General features: G+C 39.9%; 1 protein-coding gene and 1 pseudogene across 10 annotated transcripts in view; both read right to left on the bottom strand.

The window, feature by feature from the left end:
• The window catches only part of ROBO2 (roundabout guidance receptor 2), a 1,562,785-nt gene that overhangs the window by 1,347,270 nt on the left and 190,685 nt on the right, over positions 1–24,830 (bottom strand). The window lies entirely within an intron of this gene.
• Positions 3,625–4,324, bottom strand: LOC118676091 (annotated as a pseudogene).

Raw genomic sequence — 24,830 nt, 5'->3', positions numbered from 1 at the left:
TCCCATGCAATCCGCCCTGCCCAAGCCCTGCACAGAGCCATTTGCCGGATAGCCTCAGGCAAAGGCTAGATTAGCACCTCCCCAGAGGACAGAAGTTTTCCCACTGCAGACACAGCTGACTCTCACAGCCAGTTGGCCTGGAGGTCAAATCCCCCCAGTATTAACTACAACAATCAAGGCTTAACTACAACAAGACTGCGTACAAAGAACACTAGGGGGTTCACCAAGAAACCATAAAAAAATGAGGAGACAAAGAAACAGGACAAAATTGTCAATGGAAGATATAGAGTTCAGAACCACACTTTTAAGGTCTATCAAGAACTGTCTAGAAGCCGCCAATAAACTTAATGAGATCTACAAGAAATCTAATGAGACCCTCGATGTTATGATAAAGAACCAACTAGAAATTCAGCATACACGGACTGAAATAAAGAATACTATACAGACTCCCAACAGCAGACCAGAGGAGTGCAAGAATCAAGTCAAAGATTTGAAATGCGAAGAAGCAAAAAACACCCAAGTGGAAAAGCAAAATGAAAAAAGAATCCGAAAATACGAAGATAGTGTAAGGAGCCTCTGGGACAGCTTCAAGCGTACCAACATCCGAATTATAGGGGTGCCAGAAGATGAGAGAGAGCAAGATATTGAAAACCTGTTTGAAGAAATAACGACAGAAAACTTCCCCCACCTGGTGAAAGAAATAGACTTACAAGTCCAGGAAGCGCAGAGAACCCCAAACAAAAGGAATCCAAAGAGGACCACACCAAGACACATCATAATTAAAATGCCAAGAGCAAAAGACAAAGAGAGAATCTTAAAAGCAGCAAGAGAAAGAATGTCAGTTACCTACAAGGGAATACCCATACAACTATCAGCTGATTTCTCAACAGAAACTTTGCAGTCCAGAAGGGAGTGGCAAGAAATATTCAAAGTGATGAATGCCAAGCACCTACAAACAAGATTACTTTATCCAGCAAAGCTATCATTCAGAATTGAAGGTCAGATAAAGAGCTTCACATATAAGGAAAAGCTAAAGGAGTTCATCACCACCAAACCAGTATTATATGAAATACTGAAAGGTATCCTTTAAGAAGAGGAAGAAGAAAAAAAAGGTAAAGATACAAATTATGAACAACAAATATGCATCTATCGACAAGTGAATCTAAGAATCAAGTGAATAAATAATCTGATGAACAGAATGAACTGTTGATTATAATAGAATCAGGGACATAGAAAGGGAGTGGACTGACTATTCTTGGGGGGGAAAATGGTGTGGGAGATGCGGGAAGAGACTGGACAAAAATTGTGCACCTATGGATGAGGACAGTGGGTGGGGAGTGAGGGCAGAGGGTGGGGTGGGAACTGGAAGGAGGGGAGTTATGGGGGAAAAAGAGGAACAAATGTAATAACCTGAACAATAAAGATTTAATAAAAAACAAAAATAGAAATATAATAATTAAAAAGGTAAAATCAAGTGAGGAAAAAAAGAAAAAAATTAGTTTCCTAAGTAAAAGATGAAGAAATAAAAATGTGCAGTAGTGAAAGTCAAAAAAAAATAAAGATAAAATTAAATAATGAAGCAATTAACTCCATGAAATGTAAAATTATATTTAGATATTTGATGTTTAATTTTTTTAGTTTCACCATTTTTAATTATTTATAAAATTTTGAGGAGGACACTGTTTGAGGAGGGAAACAGGAAAGTTGTGCAGTCAGAGTTCATAGAGAAGTTAAAACCATAGAATCTACCTCTCCCTGTCTATACGGTTCCAGTTCTACTTAGTATAAAATTAATTGTTCTTCAGGTCCATCCATGTTGTCACAAAAGGAAAGATTTCCTTCTTTTTTTTCGCCAAGTAGTATTCCACTGTGAAAATGTAACTGTGTACTTTAGGTGATGGAAGGAGATTTGACTTGGGGTTGTGAACACACAATACAATATACAGATGATGTAATATAGAATTGTACACCTCAAACTTATATAAGTTTATTAACCAATGTTACCCCAATAAATTCAATAAAAATTTTAAAAAATAATTCATGGTTATGATGGCTTACAAGGACTCACAATCTACCCCTACTTACTGCTCAAATTGTCAGAGGCTTTCCTTAAGCATTCTTTCCATTACACTCAACAACTTTGTCAGGCTTTACTTTTCTTTGTGGCATTATCCCTATATTAAATTGTGTATTTCTGTATTTATTAGTTTTATTATTCTTCATATAGGCTGTGTATTTATGGTAACATTATTTCACTTTGTTTTTGTATGTAACCTGAGCTCTTAGAACAAAGATAGGCAATATTAGACATTGATTAAAAATATGCTGAAAATGAATTATGAGATCCAAACACAAGTATTTATGATAGATAGCTATCTGGGCTTTGCTAGAATAATTTTGTGTTGGGGTTCTCACAACTTCATGAAGAATAGCAATTGTTAGAAAGTACTTCCTTTTGTATTAAGCTGAATGTTTCTTGTTCTACTTTACACCCTTAATTTTCCCTCTGGTGTTAATGTGAGCATGCCATCATCTCCCTTGGAACAATTAGGAGCTCCTTTCTTCACAAAGTTGGTGGTTCATGTGGCCATGGAACCTGGAGTTCTACCTTCAGCAAAGAGCAAATTATTATTTTTTTTTTTTAGGTTCTTTCAGAAAATCAAACTCATGTGCTGCATTCTGCATTTGGCCCAAAGATTAAATTACCACTTGTTCTCTTATTTATTAACTAAGAGGCCTGGTGCACAAAATCCGTGCACTGGGGTGGAGGCTGGGGGGCAGGGGTGTCCCTCAGCCTGGCCTGTGCCCTCTTGCAGTCCAGGAGCCTTCAGAGGATGTCCAACTGATGGCTTAGGCCCACTCCCCATGAGTGGGCCTAAGCTGTGAGTCAGATATCCTTAGTGCTGCCATGGAGATGGGAGAGGATCCCACCACCATCGCTGTGCTCACCAGCTGTGAGCCTGGCTTCTGGCTGAGCGGCGCTCCCCCTGTGAGGGCACACTGACCACCAGGAGGCAGCTCCTGCATTGAGCATTTGACCCCTGGTGGTCAGTGCAAGTAATAGCTATTGGCTGTTCCGCTGTTTGGTATATTTGTATATTAGCCTTTTATTATATAGGATTGATATAGATATAAGATTGCTTGTGGCAGTCATTGATAAGAAAAGGATCACTGGTTTCATTTATAAAAAAATAATTCTCAGTTCTTTCATCATACTATTTTTTTGTGTGTATGTGTGTGCTCTTCTAAATATATTTCAAGTTCTTTCCAAAGCAAGGCATTAAGAACCCCAAAGTTCAGGTATGCCTCTGGGCTGGGTCCAATGCTGTCTTGCATTCATGCCTCAGTATAGAAGATATGAAGAAGGACATCTCCTATCTGTGACACAGGACCCCCTCCTCCAGGGCATCTGTCCTTGGTTGATTCCAGAGGTGGCAGCAGTGGCCAACATGGAAAACACACTGGACTTTTCCTTTGGAAGTGGGACATCACCATCTTTTCCATGACTTTTTCCCTCCAATTTCTTAACATAGAGAAGAAAGTAATCTACTTTGAAGAAACTGGATAATTCCAAAAAACAAAAACACATGCTTCGAAAGTAGTGTGCATTCAGATATTCTGGGTTTAATTCAGCTGCTGGATGAGCTGATTGATGCATTCACCTCGATAACCAGGGAGCCCACCTCCTTGAAGACGCCCATTCCATTCTTGGGAGCATGACGGGCCACTGAGAGATGGAAAGGGCACAAGAACCCTGAGATCACCTGGAAATTCTTCCTTGGGAAGGCAATTTCATGAATGAGGTCTTCCAAGCAAATGACACCAAATTTCCCCAGATGCTCCTCAATCACTGTGTTGTCTGTCAAAGGGATGATCTTGACCTTGGCTTGCCCACGTTTGAAGATGAGCTCCTGGACAGACTTCAGATTTGGAAGTCCATTGGAGGTCACATAAGGTTCCATTGTACACAGTGCTTTTATGGTCTGGGGGGTCACTTTAACAAAGACACCACTGAAAATCTTCAGGTGAAGGCTTGCAATGGTCCTTTGTACCATTAAGCTCACTCCATTGATCCTTTGGAAACCATAAGGTTTCACTTCTAGTTGTCTGAGGTGCACTTTGTCATGTTGTTGCCTCCAGGCATCATGTAGGAACCATTCCAGTTGCTTAAATCTGATATCTTTTTCTTTCCTCTGCTCCTTCTTTTCCCAAAGTGCCCGCTTAGCCTGGGTGGCTTTGAGGGCATGATAAGCCTTCCTCTTTATTTGGAGATTTTCTGGAACCAAAGGGATCTTTTTTTTTTTTTTTGCTCTTCCTCAGCCATCTTTCTAATGCACATCATCATACTATCTTTTGAAATATGATTCTTATTTCCAATTTCCTCTTTTCCTACTTCTGAATCATTATTTATCCTGTTTCCCCATTCCTTCTCATTTACAATACACAAAGTTAAGCTCAGTATCACCTGCAAATATAATAAATATGTGTGATTTTTACATCTTCCCAGTTAATGATGAAAGATAAAACAATATTGCACCTGGCAGCCTAAAATAAAGGCTACCATCAATAGTCATATTAGAAGCTAGCTTGCACTAAATAAACTGTTTTGCAATGTAAAATGTATATTCTAAATGTACTGATGTACATTTAGTGAAGGAAATAATTAGAAGTGATGATAAGTTATGCCTACCTAATTACAGTTTTCAAGAACTGTCACTTTCAACTGATAATGGATTGATCTGATGGGTCTCATAGTTCTTCACAGTCATTAGGTGCCAGCTATTACTTTCTGTATCATGTCTGTCTCTCAGATTCTAAACAAATTCTTATTTATGTCTCTTATCAAGTCCAAGTTTACTTTTCTGCGATGAAAATAGTGCACTCCTACAACTGTATAGCGAACACTGGAAACACTCTCAAATATTGTCTTGTACATTTTTAAGTGTTCTCAGTGATGAACCGTTGTAAAGTAAAGTAAATATGCTATGTACATTTTCATTAGTTACTATTCTAATAGTAATTTGAACCATTGTCCTTTGCCAGATGAGCAGATGAAGAGAGAGAACAATATGAAAACACAGCACTGTTCTATTTACACATCATGGCAAATAATAATCACTCATTTAATACAAGAAACAGCAAATTTGAGTTTCATTTATTGATATTGATAATTGTGTGATGCATTTGGATTAAAAAGGTGAGACAAAAACTAGATGTGTTAAGTGAATTATTTAAAAACTAATTTTTTAAGGAGGCTGTTAGAGAATATATTGCAATTAAGCATCTATATTGATGAAATTTGTTTTCAGTGGTTGGTTTTATTGAGTTTGTTGTCATTGTATAGAAGTATCATATACCTTTCAAATAAAGGTTTTGCTTTTCTTTGCAGTTATCTGTACATGAAATCTGTTATCTTATTCAAATCATAGTACTTCTATTTTTGAAATATATAAAGCATATCCTCATTTTTCCTAAGTAAAATGTCAATTCTAAACATTAGATATCATTTCATTTATACAGGTAGAGCACCTATTACCTTTATCAGAGTAAATAAGTTTTCACACATAAGGCTAAACTATTTCTAATTCAGCAATGCATGGGGAATTTATATTTTAAAGCAAAGAAAAGAGCACTCAGACCATATCACCACAAATCTGTTCAGGTGGAACAGGATTGGACGACATGACAGTCAGGCAGCAGGCACGATATGACAGCTTATAGACAGACTATGAAAGGGAACTTTGAAGAAAGGAGCAGCTGTATTCTATTGTATTCTGCAATTAAAGCTATTAAGGAAAAAGGAAATTATCTTCACTTCCACCTTCTTGATTCTGAGCTATCTCTCTGCACTGTTCTAACAAAACCTGATGCATTTATATTTCATTGTGATAAACATAATTGATGTCATAAGCATTTTTAAATGATCACTGTATAATATATGCTTTTAAGAAACACTGTATTTATTATTATAAATGTTCAAATACTTATTCTGAATGATACTGAAGTTCATGAAAGTATAGTTTAAATATTGCCAATGGCAAAATAAGTCATTTTGAAAATGAACTTTCTAATTAGTTATGTAGTAGTTGAAGTTTCTAGTCTCTTCCCAGAAATTAGTTATACTAGAAAAAAATGATAATTCAAATAGTGTACATCATTCAGAAGTAATACGCAGATGAGGTCAAGACTCCATCACGGTCATGACCAGCTCTGGAGGAAGGGCCGGGCTCGGCCCCGAGCCTGAGAGAACAACAAGCAGGCAGGGCCTGAGCCTGAGAGATCAACACAGAGGGGCACCTGCTCCTGACCTCTGTGGTGCGGCTGGGGGCAGGCCCCCAGTAGACACACACACGGGGCGCCTGATCCGAGCCTCCAAGGCACGGCTGGGGGCAGGCCCCCAGCAGACACACACACACACACACACACACACACACACGGGGCACCTGCTCTGAGCCTCCACGGCGCTCCTGGGGGAAGACCCCCAGGGGACACACACACGGGGCACACACAAGGGGAGCAGGCCTAAGCTGTCAGTAGGACATCCCCTGAGGACTCCCAGACTATGAGAGGGGCAGGCTCGGCTGAGGGACCCCCACCCCCAGTGTACAAATTTCGTGCACCGGGCCTCTAGTCAATATATACAAAAGCTTAAGCAACTGTTATGATGGAATGACCAGAACGACTGGTTGCTATGATGCATACTGACCACCAGGGGCAGACAGTCAATACAGGAGCTGCCCCCAGCCCGCAGGCCCTAATCGCTGGATGTGGCCTGCCGGCCAACCTCCTGTGGTCCCTCCCCCTGGCTGGCAGGCCCCCATTGCCTGATCAGGGTTTGCTGGCCAACCTCCTAGTCCCTCTCCCTGGCTGGCAGGCCCCCATCACCTGTTCGAGGCCAGGCCCCCAACTGGGATAGGGATCTGGGGGTGGGTGGTGGTGGATGTGGCCCCTTTCCCAGGGGGGCTGAGTGCCGGCTCCCTCCTCAGGGCTGACAGCCAACCTCCTGGTCCCTCTCCGCACCTGGCAGGCCCCAATTGGCCCATCGCCCACCTGCTGTGATGGCGGTTGGCCTTCCCCCTGGCCAGCAGGCCCTGATTATCTGGAAGCCCTTGATCACCCAGTCGGGGCTGGGCCCCATCTGGGATGGGGAACTGGGGTTGGGTGACTGTGACCAACCTCCTGCTGCGCCTAGGCAGGGAGCTTTGACATCTCGCTGGCTACCTGGGGGTGAGAGTGATGGGGACAGAGGTGTGGTGAGAATGCGGGGTGTCTGCTGAGCTTGCTCTCACTCCCCATGCTAACCTCTCCCTGGACGCCAGGGTTCATGCCCTGTGCTCAGGTGCCAGGAGCCCATGAGGAGCCTGTCCTGTACCTGTGTGGCTTCTTCCAGGTGAGCCAGACTGCAACCACTGGGACCGCAGGGGCCAGTTGGGTTCCCCTTGGGTTCCAGTCCAGTCTGGCTCCTGCCCTGGTGGTCTCTGCCCTGATCAGGCTTGGCCTCTGCCCTGATCCTGGGCTCCAGGTGAGGGCCCCGCCCAGGCACCGAATGTGCTCATGGTCATGGCCTCAGAGCAGGTGCCATGCTGGGTCCCTTGCTCTCTACCCGCAGCCCCTCTCCAGCCACCCATCCCTGTGCTCACAACTCCTTGGAGTAGAACTGCAGCTGCTTTTCCTGCTGCTTCTTCTGGATAAATGCCATGGAGGGTGGTGGGCATGGGCCCAGGATGCAGGGACATCGCTGCCACCTGCCACACAAGAGCTGGTCTGCGAGGCCAGTCAGGAGAGAGCGTGCTGCCCAGACGGCTTCTGCATGGCACTACTGGGGGGCCCAGAGGCCTACCTAGCTCCCCGGCCCATGACATCCAGCTGTGCTCACCGCATCTCTGCGTGGGGATTGGGGCTCTGTGACTCTGGTGGAGGAAGGCGTGTGGGGGCCCGATGGTCCAGCTGCTTCTTTGGGCCCAGAGCTCAACTGGGACCTGTCCTTCCATGCAAGATGCTCGTACTTTGATCGCCAGCCAGGCCTAGGGACCCCGGCCATGCGTGAATTTTGTGCACTGGGCCTCTAGTATTTTTATAAAAATGATATTGTAAAAAACAGGGTAAATGTCATAGACATAAGCCACTCTCAGTTCCCTGAGTACGCATATCTCTACATTACTCTTCTGTGTCCTGTTCACATAAAATATTATAGGAGAGTTCAAAGATATGAGCCTTTATAATTAAACACTAAAGGCCCAGTGCACAACACTTTGTGCACTCGGGGGCGTTCCTCAGCCTGGCCTGTGCCCTCTCGCAGTCTGGGACCCTTCAGGGGATGTCCACCTGCTGGTTTAGGCCCGCTCCCCAGGGGATCGGGTCTAAGCTGGCAGTCAGACATCCCTCTGGCAACACCGGAGCACTCGGGAGATGTCCACTTGCCAGCGGGGAGCAGAGCTAAGCTGCAGTCGGACATCCTTAACGCTGCTGAGGAAGCAGGAGAGTCTCCTGCCACCATCACAGTGCTGGCATCTGTCAGCCTGGCTTGTGGCTGAACAGAGCTCCCCCTGTGGGAACATACTGACCACCAGGGGGCAGCTCCTGCATTGAGCGTCTGCCCCCGGTGGTCAGTGTGTGTCATAGTGACCAGTCATTCCCAGTTGTTCTGCTGTTAGGGTCAATTTGCATATTAACCTTTTATTATATAGGATAGAGGCCTGGTACACAGGTGGGGGCCAGCTGGTTTGTCCTGAAGGGTTTCCTGGCTCAGGGTGGGGGGGTCCCACTGGGTTGCCTGGCCAGCCTGGGCGAGGGACTGATGGCTATTTGCAGTCTGGTCAAGTCCCCCAATGGGGACCCTCACCCCATGGGGGTGTAGCCAGCCTGGTTGAGGGGCTGAGGGCTGTTTGCAGGCTGGCCACAGCCCCTTCAGGGTGGGGTGGGGTCCCTCTTGGGTGCCTGGCTAGCCTGGGTGAGGGGCTTATGGCTGTTTTCAGGCTGGCCACGCCCACCGGCTGGAAGCAAGTATCTGGGATTTATTTAACTTCTATAATTGAAACTTTGTAACCTTGGTCTGGCTGGAAGCCTCGGTTGCCCCTGGCAATATGCTTCCTCCATCGCTGGGTTAACCCAAGCCTCCTGCTCACTCCAGCTCCGTGGCCACCGCCATCTTTGTGACAGAGTGAGGGAGTGATGGAGTGAGGGAGTGAGGGAGTGACAGTTAATTTGCATAGTACTCTTTTCTTAGATATGATTTTCCACTATTTAAAAGGAAATACAGATTGAGATGAGGAAAAAAGTAATATACCGGCCCCAAATTCTAGACAGACTTGGGTGCCAATTCTGGCTCTGTCACTTTTCTGCCAAGTGACCTGATTCAGAATAAAAAGACTGTAAATGGTAGCTTTGGGTTACTTCATCCACAACTATCCCAAGTGCTAAGATAGTGCCTGACACACATTGGACTCATGATACTGCCTGCTGGGTGGAAAAATCAATGAATGATTAGCTTTAGGAAGACATTTAGAATGACATTTGTAAAGTACTATGTATTATAGTCCTCTCTGACTTTGATTCTTCATATCACCTATATTTTCCACAATAGCAGCTAGAACAATATATGTACTGAAGTTTCTCATTGGAGTATTTGGATTCAATTATTATATAATAGAGGCCCAGTGCACGAAATTCTTGCACTGGTAGGGTCCTTAGTGACTGTCGACTGCCGGCCTGGTACTCCCTCCCTTCCCCCAGCTGATCTGCCCCCTAGTTGAACTCCTGGAAGAACTCTGGTCATGGAGACAATTTGCATACTATGCTTTTATTATATAGGATAGGAGAGTATGTGACTACCCATTTTAAAAGGGACAATCTAACAATAGACATCTTTCTCTAAAATGCAAACTTAATAGTTCCCTCAAACATCGAAAGAACTTAAGAGACAGAGGTGACATCTCTTTCCAAACTAAACTTATGTTTTATATTGATAACATCTAGTTTAAAATAAAAACTAAACAATTGTTGTTCAAAAAGTAGAGTGAACAATTTACAAATAAGTAAGATAACAGCTTTTATTTGTACCCTCATTGCTAGTCTTGCTGATATTTTCCAGGATAAGTTATCAGTCTCATCATATATATGATAGCAGGCCCCCCTGCAGTGTCCTACTAGGTCTGCTTAGAGCCCTGGCTCAGCTGGAAGCTACTGACTATGGGACAAGTAACAGCCCCACAAAATAGCATTTCTTTTAAGGAAAGCTATTCTGAATAGCTACCATTTTATTAAAAAATTATACTGTTTTTATTTGTTCCTTATTCAAAAAGAAGGAGGAGGGACTCAACATTTTGAACCATGTAATTTTAGAATGTGGAACATATCCAACTCTCAACTTTATCTTCCAGAACTGACTTTAATAAAGTAAAAATTACCTTTTATCACATGGATTTTTGAGTCAGACACAGAGCTTTTCAGAGCTGTCACTCTCTCACACAAAACTAATGTGTCTGCCTTTGTCAAGGACAAAACTAATGTAGCCTCCCCATCTTCCTCTGCTGTAGAGGAGTTTATACATTACAGGAAAGGAAGGCCTTGGTGCTGACTTTGTTTCATAGTGTCACCCCCATTGACTTTAGGCTAATTAGATACTTCACTGTCCTTACATAGCCATATGATGCCTTACTTATTTTTCTCCAAAACTATTTTCTTTTCTTTTATATCTTTCTTTTTTCTTTTTTTACTAGTAAAAGTCAGTTTCCCCAGGATATGAGGTATTTGATTCTCATTCTTTGATTAAAAGGGAAAAAATGACAACAACAAAACTGAGTTTCCAACCCTTTGTTCAGCTCCTTGAGTAGATAAGTTTGTCTTTGTTCTTCAATAAAAACATTGTGTTCCTTTTTTAAATAAAGTTTAGCAATAAATCCTATTTAATTTTATATTGGTAGACACCTGAGCTGGGCTAGAAGCCACAGTAAATGAAGGAGAATTCACAATCCACAAAGCAATGTAAAATTCTGTCTTCATTGTGGATCTGAGGGGTGATAATTGTAGATGATGTTGACTTTTGAAAATTGTTTCTTTTCATCAATATAGTTTGAATGTATACTCTTTGAAATGAGTGTTGAATGTGTATGCACACAGAAACATTTGTTATCTATATTTCCTTTCATTTAGTGTTTTGTCTAATAGTTACCCAACAGAAAATGACTGTGGGGAGAATAAAAAGGTGTAAACTCATTTAAAACTAGAAAAAAGATCTTAAAGGAGATAAATTGTGATGTTTAAAATTTACAGTTGATGTCTCCTAGATGATGATTGCCTAGAATGAATGACTTAGGACATGAGAAATTACTGCAGAAAGTCAAGGACTCTCCTTGTGAGTGGAAGGAGATGGAAGCTTGGGCATTGGGTTGGGGAAGCAAAACTTAGAACTATTAATAAGGGAACTCTTATGAAGGATTTATTTTTATTTTCTCGTATTTTTTTTTTGCTTATTTTCTCCCACTTTTCAGTAAAACCTTTCACACAAAACCTTATGTTGGAGGGAATTTGAGGGAAAGGGAAGTATAAGCTTGTGTGGCCTTCTAAACATCAGCCCTCTAATAAGGTCAAGGAAGTAATTAATTTTTGAGTCCCAGGTGTTGGTCAGAAATAAAGTCAAGCTGAGTTAGACCTATGAGTAGCCAAACAAACTGGATAACTAGAAGCGAATGGGGTGCATACAGACCCATGCATAGATATGAATCTGTATTTTCTAATTATACCAGCACCTGGAAGAGTAAGTGGATATAAACTTGCTTACAAATGCATTTTATTGATTACTATTTTTATTTTTCAACTCTCTTGAAGTATACTTGACAACTAAAACTGTACAGATTTAAAGTGTACAATGTGATGATATATCATGTATACATTGTGAGATGATTACCTCAATCAAGGCAATTAACATATTCAACAAGTCTATCATTTTTGTGTTGTGGCAAGAATATGCAAGATCTACTCTCTTAGCAGACTTCAAGTATACAATAAGGCATTATTAACCATAATCACCATGCTGTACATAGATTCCTAGAACCACCTTATCTAATAAAAAGAGAAACATGCAAATTGACCATACCTCTGCTACACCCACAAGCCACACCCATAAGCCACGCCCACCACCCAATCAAGTGCAAGTATACAACTAAACCCAACCAAGATGGCGGCGGTCACAGAGCTGGAGCGAACGGGAGGCTTACGTTGCCCCTGGTGAGGGAGGAAGCCAAGCTTCCCTCCTGCCCTGGCTGACTGGGCTATGCTCAAGGCTACAAAGTTTCAATTATAGAAGATAAATAAATCCCAGATACCTGCTTCCAGCTGCTGTGGCCTCCGCTCAAGGAGGGTCTGAGAGCCTGGGTTGCCTGGGGCCATAGCCAGCCAGAAAACAGCCATCAGCCCCTCACCCAGGCTGGCCAGGTACCCCAGCGGGGATCTCCAACCTGAAGGGGGTGTGGCCAACCTAAAAATGGCCTTCAGCCCCTCATTCAGGTTGGCCACATCCCCATGGGGTGAGGGTCCTCACTGGGGGGCTTGGCCAGACTGCAAGCAGCCATCAGCCCCTCACCCAGGTTGGTCATGCTCCCCAGTGAGGACCCCCTATCCTGAAGGGGGTGTGGGCAGCCTGCTAACCACCACAGGCCCCTTTCCCAGGTTGCCTCACACCCCAAGGGAACCCCAACCCTGATCCGGGACACCCTTCAGTGCAAACCAGCCAGCCCCCACCCATGCACCAGGCTTCTATCTATACTAATAAAAAGGTAATATGCTAATTAGACTGGGAGACCTTACAGGAGACCTTCTGGATGTTCTTCTGGACAAAGCCATAATGGCGGGGCTGAGGTAGAGGCAGTTAGAGGTCAATAGGGAAGGGCAGTTGTGGGTAATCAGGGTGGTGGAGGGCAGGGCCATTGGGGGTAAGCAGACCAGCAGGGGGGCCATTTGGGGGCAAGCAGGCCATAAGTGGGAGTCAGTTGGAGGTGATCAGGACAGTGGGGGGCCATCAGGGGGTGATCAGGCTGGTGGGGGGGGGCAATGGGGGCAAGCAGGCTGGCAGGCAGAGTGGTTAGGGGCAATCAGGCAGGCAGGCAGGTGAGCAGTTAGGAGCCAGCAGACCCGGATTGCGAGAGGGATGTCTGACTGCTGATTTAGGCCCAATCCCTGTAAACTGGCAGTAGGACATCCTTTGAGGGGTCCCAGATTGGAGCGGGTGCAGGACGGGATGAGGAACACCCCCTCCCCCCTGCACAGATTTAGTGCACTGGGCTTCTAGTTCATATTATAACTGAAAGTTTGTACCTTTTGACAGACAGCTCTCCATTTCCCACACTCCCCAGCTCTTTGAACCACTATTCTACTATTTCTATGAGTTCAATGTTTTTATGGTTTGTTTGTTTGTTTGTATTAAGATTCCACATATGAGTGAGATCATACAAAATTTGCCTTTCTCTCTCTGGCTTATTTCACTTAGCATAATGTTCTCCAGTTTTATCCACATTGTTGCAAAAGGCAGAATAGAGATAATGTGATATATTTTCATGTACCTATTATTCTATTATTTAGATATAGAAAAAAGAAATCCTGACATTTGTAACAAATGCATTTTAATACCTAGTAGTAAAAGAGTTGTTTCAAGTAATTACAACTCACAATATTTTCTCACTTTTGTGCTTAGTCATTGATTCATTAAAATATGTTTGAAATATATTCTTTTGGAAAATACATTCTAAGGATTTTTCCAAATTTCTAGAATGACAATAGTGAAAATAACATTGAAAATTTATTCCTTCTTGAGCTTGTCTTCAAATAGAGGAGTCAAATAATAAAGGAGCAAACAAAGAAATATAAAATGTAATGTGAGGAAGTGATTAGAGACATGAAAAAAAGAAAAAAAGAGTTTAAGAAGATAAAAAGATATCAATCAGGGTTCTCCAGAGAAATATAATCAATAGGATATATATGTATGTATGCATGTTAGCCAAAAACATACACATACATATGTGTGTATATATGTCTGTCTGTATCTATCTGAGAGAGATATATATTTTAAGGAATTAGTTCACGTGATTGTGGAACTAACAAGTGTAAAATCTGCAAGGAAGGCTATGAAGCTGGGGATTGTGGCAGGAGGTGAAAATGCCAACTTGACTCTGAAGGTGAGAGGAAGAATTCTTTCCTCTTTGGAGACTTATTTTTTTCTCTTAGAGCTTTCAGGTGATAGATGAAACTCAACACATTACAGAGGGTAAAATATGTTACTCAAAGTCTATAGATTTAGATGTTAATCATACCTTAAGATACTTTCACAAAACATCAAAACCCATTTTTGACTAAGCAACTGAATGTATAGCCTAGTAAGGTTGACACATAAAATTAACAATCACAACAAGAGACAAGGAATATTCCTTTTAAAGGACAGGGCATTTAAAAGAAGACATGAAAGAATTGAAGAAAGTGAGCCCTCAGAAAACCTGGAAGAAGCTTCCCAGCAAAGGAAAAAGTTTGTACAGAGGCCCTGAGGCAGGAGTAGCAGGCAGTGTCAAAGAACAACCCAGAGGATTTCTACTATGGCTTGAGTGCAGTGAGCCAGGGAGAGAGAATACAAGATCAAAGAGCAGTAAGGGACTGCTTGGCCTTTTAAGAACTTTGCTGTTTCTTTTAAGCACAAGGGAAAACCATGTAGAGTTTTGAACAATCAACTGCATGATGTGACTCAAGAATAAAGAAGTTCATGTTGGCTGTTATGTGAGGAATAGACTACTAGGAGGCAAAAGGGTAAGCTGGAAATATATTGAATATCATAATTGTGGATTGGGATGCCATAATGACAGTGTGGTTGATGAGAAATGGTTAAATTCTGGACATATTTGGAAAGTAGCAACAGATTTGCTGATATTTTGGGTAAGGGTTGTAAAAGAATCCTACATAATAAAAGCCTAATATGCTAAGTGTCGGTCATCTGGTCATCTGTTCAACCAATCAAAGTGTAATATTCTAATGATATGCTAAGACAGCTCAACCACTAGCTATGACGTGCACTGACCACCAGGGGGCATATGATCTGACCAGTAGGTTAGTTTGCTGCTGGGGTCCGGCCGATCAGGACTGAGCAAGACAGGCTGGACACACCCTGGAGCTCTACCGCAGTCCCTTTCCAGCTGGGCAACCTCCCATGTCCCTCCCTGGCCCCGATTGTACACTAGTGGTGTCCCTTGGCCTGGCCTGTGCCCTCTCTCAATCCGGGACCTCTCAGGGGATATTGGAGAGCCGATTTCAGCCTGATCCCATAGGCCAGGCCGAGGGACCCCACTGGTGCACAAATTCATACACTGGGCCTCTAGTTAGATAAATAAATAAATAAAAATGTTTCTAAAAATTTATCCTTAGCAATGAAATAAATGGTTTTACCACTTACTGAGATGAGGGACACTGAAAAGAAGTCTATGGAGTCAAGATTTCAGCTTGAAACATGGTAACTTTAAGATGCCTAGGAGATATCCACATTGAGAAATCAAGTAGGTAGCTGGATATAAAAAGAGTCTTGGGAACAGCAGAGGTGAATTTGTCAGTCATGGAAAATATAGAGGTAAAAAGACATTTGTAATGGATGGAATCATCTAAGAACTGAAATTATTTTCCCCTAAAATGTGATCTTATTTAAACTGGAACTTAAAGAATGAACAGTGTGATTTGTCAGGTGAGGATGAAGAAAAAATGGGCAGAATGTTAGACACATTCTTATATTAATTTGTATAACTGTTAAACAATCATGGATTTGGAATTTATCCCTATTTTACAGGTAAGGAAAAGCAGTTTGCTTAATGTCCACAATATTTTGTCTGGAATATAAATGCAGACTCCAAAGATAATTTTGGAAGCACTTCCATTGTACAATGTTACACTGCTGACCTCAAGGACTTTATAGTATGGCTGTTAACTATATGAAATATTCTATATGAATTATGAAATATTAATAGGCATATATTTCATGAAACACTCTACTTTCATAAAAACATGAAACCATAGATAATTGAGCAATCAATATCCATAGCTTTTCTACATTTTTTATATAAAAGTGAGAATCAGACAGGCACTAGTATTATTTTACACATGAATTTCATATTTTGTATTCTGAAACATTGATGTCCTTCTTTAAAGGCTATGTAAGAGACCAGCTCCATAACCCCATTATTTGAACATTTTCACCCAATTTTCAAGGACTTTTATAACATAACTGTTGACCATATGTTTCTTCCATAAGTTTGATGATGGTTTAAAATAAACAGAACACATACACTAAGGGAAGTAAAAAATGATCTACAGTCTAACTGACCTAAAAATAATATATAATACCTAGCACCAGGATGAAAACATTTATGATGTCAGTGAACAAATGATTAATCACTTAATCACATCTAAGTTAGTAAGTATTTTAGTGGTAAGACATTTAAGTTTTAATTAGTTTTCACTTATTGAATGTGAGGCTGTTTGAAGGCGCTAAGATACGACAAGGCCTGTTTTAGTATTCCATTAATACACAACTCAGCAAACTCAAATATCTCCAACCACTTAAATCAGGTATTAATTAAACAATAAAACATAACCCAGAGCAATTGAAGGCTATTACATTCTTTTTGTGCCTTAAACTTTGGAATCAGATGTGGGAAATAAGGAATGAAGAGTAATTCAAAGTACTATTAAATAAAGGCAGATTAAGGGCACTACTAAAGAGAAAATTATGTATATGATTATTTCATTTGCCTTTATCTATTTACAAATGTTGACCCCAAACACATATGTAGGAGTATTTTTCCCCTTTTTTAAAAATATGAGGCGAAATAACATAACATAAAATTAACCACTTTTAAACATTTAAAAATTTTTTCAATACAGATAACATACAATATTATATTAGTTGTAGTTGTACACCCAGGGATTAGACATTATATAACTTCTAGGTGATCATCCTGATAAATCTCATACCCATCTGACACCATACATAGTTTTTAGAATATTACTGGCTATATTTCCTATGCAGTACTTTACATCCCACATGATTATTCTGTAACTACCAATTTGCACTTCTAATCCTTTCACCACCTTTTTCGCCTAACTCAACAAACCCCTCTCATCTGGCACCTGTCAAAATGTTCTCTATCTATCATCTATCTATCTATCTATCTATCTATCTATCTATCTATCTATCTATCTACTAGAGGCCCGATGCACAAAGATTCATGCAAGAATGGGCTTTCCTTCCCCTGGCTGCTGGCACTGCCTTCACTCCGGCCCAGAACCACCTTTCTGCCTTTGTTCTGGCCCGGAGCTGCCTTTCCGCCTTCCCCATTGCCCAGAGGCCCGGAGCAGCTGGGGCAGTGCAGAATGCCTGCATCCCACCCTGCCCCCGCCGCTCGGGACCTGCATATGCAAATTAACCCACCATCTTTGTTGGGTTAATTTGCATACTCACTTCTGATTGGCTGGTGGGTGTCACAATGGTACGGTCAATTTGTGTCTTTTATTAGTGTGTGTGTGTATCTTTCTGCAATGCTGGTTTAATTATTTTGATTTTAAGATTCAATTGTTGATACATATACATTTATTGCCATTTTATTGTTCATATTTTTATCTTTTTTCCCCTTTTCTCCTTAAAGAATACTCTTTAAGTTTTCTTATAATAACTGGTTTGGTAGTTATGAACTCCTTTAACCTTTACTTATCTGGGAAAGTCTTTATCTTTCCTTTGAATTAAATGATAGCTTTGCTGGGTAGATTAATCTTGTGTATAGGTCCTTGCTTTTCATCACTTTGAATATTTCTTGCCACTTCCTTCTGGCCTGAAATGTTTCTGCTGACAGTCTTATGAGTGCTCCCTTGTAGGTAACTAACAGCTTTTCTCTTGTTGCTTTTATGATTCCCTTTGTCTTTAAATGTTTGCATTTTAATTTTGATGTGCCTTGGTGTTGGCATTTTTGTGCTCATCTTTTCTGAGACTCTGCATTTCTAGACTTGTAGGTGTAGGTCTATTTTCTTTACCAGGTTAGGGAAGTTTTCTGTCGTTATTTTTTCAAATAGGTTTTTAATTCTTGCTCTCTCTCTTCTCTTCCCGGCATCCCCATTTTGAAAATATTGACCCTGAAAGTGCAAAGAGATGGATTCTACCAACAACCTCGGGAAGCCTTACCAGTTGTGACTATGATGGAGACTATAGCTACAACTGGCACTGGGGTTGCAGGCTTCTGAGATCCTAAGCAGAGTACCTAAGTACGCTATGCCTGAACTTCTGCCCCAATGACATGAATCCGAAATATGACAACTGCTCGTGTTTCATGAGAATTACTTTCTGGACCACTAGGCTTATTTTAAAAACTCTTGAAAGTTTTACAAAAGTGTAATAAAATTCATCTCTTACTGAAATAGGGACAACATCTATATATGCATAACAGAATAATATTTTTAAAGATATTAACCTATGTTCTTTTTGTCTTTCTTGCCATATTCACATTTCTCTTCTCCCCTTCCAAGCACATAGATCATTTTACTGAGATCAATTACCCTACAAAAGGATGTGGTGAAATAGAAAGCAAAAAAAAATATGTGTTTGGCTGGGGTGTCACAAAAGCTTCATTCTCTTGAAGTATTTAGAGGGTTTAAGGCATAACAATTACTTAGGAAAGACATCATGAAAACACAGGGAAGGTGTAGAGAAAGGAAACTGCATATTTCTCAGTTGTATATTGTTCTCTGGCCCATTCATTACAGGGCTGAAAAAAACAACCTACAGGTCTGAGAGAGGGAAGGTAGATAGAAGCAAAGGGACACAATGGTCCTTGTCCTCTCTCCTAGGTTATTGCTGGGCAGGAGGTAGGATACCAGCGTTTAAATGGGTGCATAATGTGTATTGGCTTACGGTCTTTAGGCAGCCTTGAAGACACTAACATGTTCTCACATGCTTTTGAAGTTGCAGAAATTCTGTTCTGTCTCTTGCTATTACATAGAAGTAACCTAGAGAGTTTCAGTGCTGTAAGAATCAGGGGAGAGGACATCAGCATGATGAATTCGATTGAGATCAAAACCATTTCTTCACTTTGGCATTATAAAGGACCTCAAAATATATAAACACCCTAAGTGAAAGGCAGGACATCCTAGAGTATATTTATTTTTCAAAAAATAATAAGAATCTATTAGTGTTAAGTGCAGTACTAATAGTTGAGGACATCACAGATAAAATTAAAATCTTGTCTTTATGAAGCTCCCAGTCATGTGTGTGTGTGTGTGTGTGTGTATGTGTATGTTTGTGTCTGTAAGGCAGTTAATAAATAAATAAAGTGTAAGTACATAGTATGTCAGATTGTGGTAAGTGCTACTGAGAAATGAAAAGCATAGTAAGGAGATGGCAATAGAGATTAACTCTCCCTGGAATTTCAGACTCATCAGTCCAACCCCTACTTAATATCGCCACATAGTGCTTAATTGATATTTCAAACTATTTATAGTTAAACAGAATTTGAGATTCCCTTCCTACCCTGGGATTTTCTATCTCAGTAAGTGGCTCTGTCATCAAGTCAAAAATCAAAATATTATCCATGACTTCTCTCTTGTCAATCCATCAACAAGTCTCACTGAATCTACTGTTAAGTATATCCCAAATATGTCAACTTCTTTCCATCTCTACCACCCTAGCCAATGCCATCATCATCTCATTCAACCCAGTTGTCTATTCTTTCTTCTTTGACCTAAATTCTAGTCTTCCCATAGCAACTCCAGTGATCTTTAAATAATATCAATCACCTATTTTACTCAGTCCACCAACCCCACTCCTCATGGAAACCATCAGTTTGTTCTAGGTATCTATGAGTCTGTTTCTGTTTGTTTGTTTGTTTGTATTGTGTGGAAAGATAAAGGGATTGAGAAGTATAGAATATTGGTTACAAAACAGTCATGGGAATGTAAAGTACAGCATAGGAAATTTAGTTAATATTCTAATGACTATGTATGGGGCCAGTTGAATACTGAAAATATCAGGTGGAACACTTTCCTTTCTTCTTACTTCTCTTCCTCTCTATTTTTACGGAAAATATATTCATCCTCCCGAGACTAAGGTCTGTGCTCTTAACTCAACCCTTTCTGACTCCGTAGCAATTTGCTCTTTCAATCACTGCAGCCTAAATTCCCTCCTCTCCCCCTTTCTCTCACCCTCTAAGGATCTCAAAAAAATAAAAATAAATCCAAATATCAACAATGAATAAAATCCAAATTGTCCCAACCCCAAATATCATCTTGTTTCCTTCCAAATGTCTCTGTCTCTCACTCCCCCATCTGCTCTCTATTCTAGTGTTTTTTTGACCACCTGTCACTCACTTCTCAATACATCATTTTTTTTCTACTTACATCACACCAGAAATATATTTTTGCCAAGGTTACCAAAAATCTCTCCATTATTTTATTCCATGGAAATTTATTGATCTATCTTCTTTGATCCAATAGCAACATTTGACATTTATTCTATCCTTTCTCTCTGGTTGTTATATCTTTTCTGCCTGAAATTCTCCATCTTTTTTGTGGGATTCTTTCCACTGGTTAGTATTTAGGTACTTACCTCTTCCCAGCCTTTACATTTTTTTTTTAATATATTTTATTGATTTTTTTACAGAGAGGAAGGGAGAGAGATAGAGAGTTAGAAACATCGATGAGAGAGAAACATCGATCAGCTGCCTCCTGCACATCGCCCACCGGGGATGTGCCCACAACCCAGGTACATGCCCTTGACCGGAATTGAACCTGGGACCTTTCAGTCCGCAGGCCGATGCTCTATCCACTGAGCCAAACCGGTTTCGGCCCATCCTTTACATTTTTATCTTATATGTTTATATAGTCTCAAGATTCCATTTCTAAGATATTCTTATCCCTTATGAATTTATTTCTTACCACAGCCTTGTATATCCAATTATTTTCTGGGAAATCTAGCATTGCTGAAAGCATCTTGGTTTCTTTCATTCCTTCAGCCTAATATCCAATCGCTTTGTGCACTTAACCTCCTGTAAATCTCTTTCATATGTTATCTTTTCCACCCCTTGTGAACCACTTGTCATCCTCCTAATTTCCTTCTGCTTCTAGCCTCTCCTCCTCCTGACCTTTAATTATGCACATGATAATCTATTAAAATTTTCAATATCAGCATTTTGCTTCCATGCTTGCGATTTGTCAAAATTTCTTGATAAATTTTATATTTATATTAAAATATTTTTATATTTATATAAATATAATATTTATATTTTATATTTTTATGTTTCTTATGTCTGAAGTTTTGTATGACACTATTCTGTGCCAATAATTTACTTGTACTCATTTCTTTGAGTTAATGATTAAAATATGGGAAAATTCTAATGCACTAAACTTAATAATGTTTCTATAAGTTTTCCCCATATTTTGAAATAAAATGAATGCACTTAATTAGTATTGTGCAATCATTATAATTTGAAGATAAAAAACTTTAAGGCATGGATCATATACCAAATAGATCCCATATATGCTGTTCAGAAGATAAATATATTGCTGTCAAAAGTGAAATATAATAGCATGAAAAAAATAGTAATATTATATATTTTATTTCTAAGAATAATAAGTAGTACTAGTAAGTATCATTTTGAGATTCAGAACACTACAAAATAACAGGAAAATAAAATATCCTTTAGAATTTGCCCACACATATTTATTTTGAATTTTCTAATATTTGAGAAGATTCTCACTGATCCTTGCCAAATGTCATCATAGGACATTTCAAAGATATATGAGTTTTCATTATCATATAACCAGGGATTTTTCTGAATAAATATTTTTTTTGAAAAATACTTGTTAGACAATCTGTACAAAAATGTTCAAAGGCCTAACTACTCTTACATAAAGGATACGTGTTCCATCTAAGCCACCAATGTAAATCAAAATTGTCATAACTCAGGTTACCTCAGTTTTATTTATAAAGGAATAAATCTCTCCACATAAACACAAATCATTAGCCTGGAAAGGTTCATAACACCATTCCAAATTAACGAATCTGAAAGAACTACACACATAAGGTCTAGAATCTGTATATTTATTTTTCTACTGGAAATAAATTACTGGGAAAAGCTCTAACATTATCTACTTATTTGATAATTCCCCCAAGGCTGCAAAGTCCTTTGCAGTAAAAACTGAAATTATTTATATAACACTTTGAAGTTTACAGACCTGGTTCACATGTATTATACCACTTGATGCACCCTTCAGCCCTGGCGATAACATGCACAGGACTTACTTTGCAACTTTATAATTAACAGTCAGAAGATGAAATGAGACAATGACTTGCCCAAAATTATGTAGCTGTAGAGTGAAAGAGTTAAGACTTAAACCAAATCTTACAAGAGCCATCTTATATTCTTTCCATTTTTGATATTTTAGCCTGGTGAAAGTATATGAAACTGTGTATGACAAACCAGTACAAAAGTGGAATTTTGTGTGGAACCTGAATTCTAGACAGTTTTACTTCCATTGAGACATCAACCTCAACTTTGAAAAGCATTTTAGAAAAAGACAGAGATATTTAACTTTTGATAAGAAAAATAGGTGATACCCATTTTTCAAAGCAGACTCAAAAGACTCATGAAAGCAGTAAAGCAACATAACTGGTGAAGATCTTCACATGATTCTTGGAGGGACTGCTGGCATACTGTTTCCTTATGAAAGAATGATTAGGGAATAAAATATGTTGGTCAAAGAGAATGGATAGCTGATCAAATAGGGCCCTGTCAAAAGACATATGGGGAAAAACATACCTAGTTAATAGGATTTTTATAATCAATATTTTAGTAAAATTCTCCTTAGAATATAAATATTTTTCTTTTATCTTGTTTTTCATTATTTTGATTGTCACTAAGTTAAAAAAAATTCTTGCTCTAACCGGTTTGGCTCAGTGGATAGAGCATCTGCCTGCAGACTGAAGGTTCCCAGGTTCGATTCCGGTCAAGGGCATGTACCTTGGTTGCGAGCACATCCTCAGTAGGGGGTGTGCAGGAGGCAGCTGATCGATGTTTCTCTCTCATCGATGTTTCTAACTCTCTATCCCTCTCCCTTCCTCTCTGTAAAAAATCAATAAAATATATATATTTTTAAAAAATTCTTGATAGACTATAGCAGTGGTTCTCAATCTTCTGGCCCTTTAAATATAGTTCCTCATGTTGTGACCCAACCATAAAATTATTTTTGTGCTACTTCATAACTGTAATGTTGCTACTGTTATGAATCGTAATGTAAATATCTGATATGCAGGATGGTCTTAGGCGACCCCTGTGAAAGGGTCGTTCGACCCCCAAAGGGGTCGCGACCCACAGGTTGAGAACCGCTGGACTATAGGGATATCCTATATAATAAAAGCCTAATATGCTAAGTGTCTGGTTGTCCATTCAACCAATCAAAGCATAATATGCTAATGATATGCTAAAGCCGCTCAACTGCTCGCCATGACGTGCACTGATTGTCAGGGGGCAGAGAGTCGACCAGTTGATCAGTCACTATGATGTGCACTGACCACCAGGGAGCAGATGCTCCAACTGGTAGGTTAGCTTGCTGCTGGGGTCAGGCCAATCAGGACTGAGTGAGACAGGCCGGACATGCCCTGGAGCACTCCCATGGTCCCTCCCTGCCCCTCCCTGGCTGACCAACCTCCTGCGTTCCTCCCCACCTGGATCATGCACTAGTGGGGTCCCTCGGCCTGGCCTGCACCCTCTTGCAATCTGGAGCCCCTCAGGGGATGTTGAAGAGCCAGTTTCAGCCCGATCCCGCAGACCAGGCCAAGGGACCCCACTGGTGCCTCTAGTAACAAATAAAGAACTATTTAACACTTGAAATGATAAGCTAGAAACATTCATATATTGGATATAATAAGTGAGCATAGATATAAATTAGATAATCTAATCAAGATATCTAATTCCTCTGCACTGCAGGAATTTTACTTTCGAAATTTTAGAAAATTTAAACTATACCTCTAGAAAACTAATATTCACTAATTACAACTTCCTGAGGAAAAGAGAATGCTTGGTTTTTAGTTGTCGATTACTGCTTCTCTCTCCAGCTTTCTGTGCTACAATGTAGATTCCCTGCTTGACTGAGCTCATTGAGAGTAAGGGCTGAATGCTCCTACCATGTAATACAGGTACCTGTTACTGACACACAGAAGATACTTCAATAGGTATTTTCAATGAGAATAAATTCAAATGTGTGATGTAAACTTTGACTTTCTGGGAGAGATGATATGGAGCCTGAATATGGTAGTTCCATATCCAGCCTATTTATTGATAGCACATATAACATGTACAAATAAGTTATAATGATTTTTTTAAACAATGAGAGTAACATATTTACTGGTAGAAAACAAAATGTCCAAAAACAAAGAAATTATTCTATATAACTCAATAACATTATAGCATAATATATTTTAGCAAACTGTTTCTAAAAACAATTTAAAATATCTTTATGCAGGGTCATAAACACAATAGTGCCTATTAGTATTAGCTGTTATAAAATCATCTTTGAATAGCAATAAAGTTGCATCAGATATAGCATGGAAGTAACTTTACAAACAAAGATACATTTGCATCTATTTTATTAAATGAAATTTACCATTTTCAATACTGATAATTTGTTTAATAAAAATATGAATTTGAGGATGTTGGAAATATATGAATTATTTCTGAAAACATCATGTTAAGTAATTGAGTTTATGATAAATTCTACATAAAATCCAGCTAACCTAATTTTTCAAATTGCTTGAAATTGCAGATGAA

The sequence above is a fragment of the Myotis myotis genome, unplaced genomic scaffold (genome assembly GCF_014108235.1).
Source record: "Myotis myotis isolate mMyoMyo1 unplaced genomic scaffold, mMyoMyo1.p scaffold_m19_p_2, whole genome shotgun sequence".
Classification (NCBI taxonomy): Eukaryota; Metazoa; Chordata; class Mammalia; order Chiroptera; family Vespertilionidae; genus Myotis; species Myotis myotis.
The sequence above is the reverse complement of the archived record's forward strand: the minus strand, read 5'-3'. Positions and strand labels throughout refer to the sequence as shown.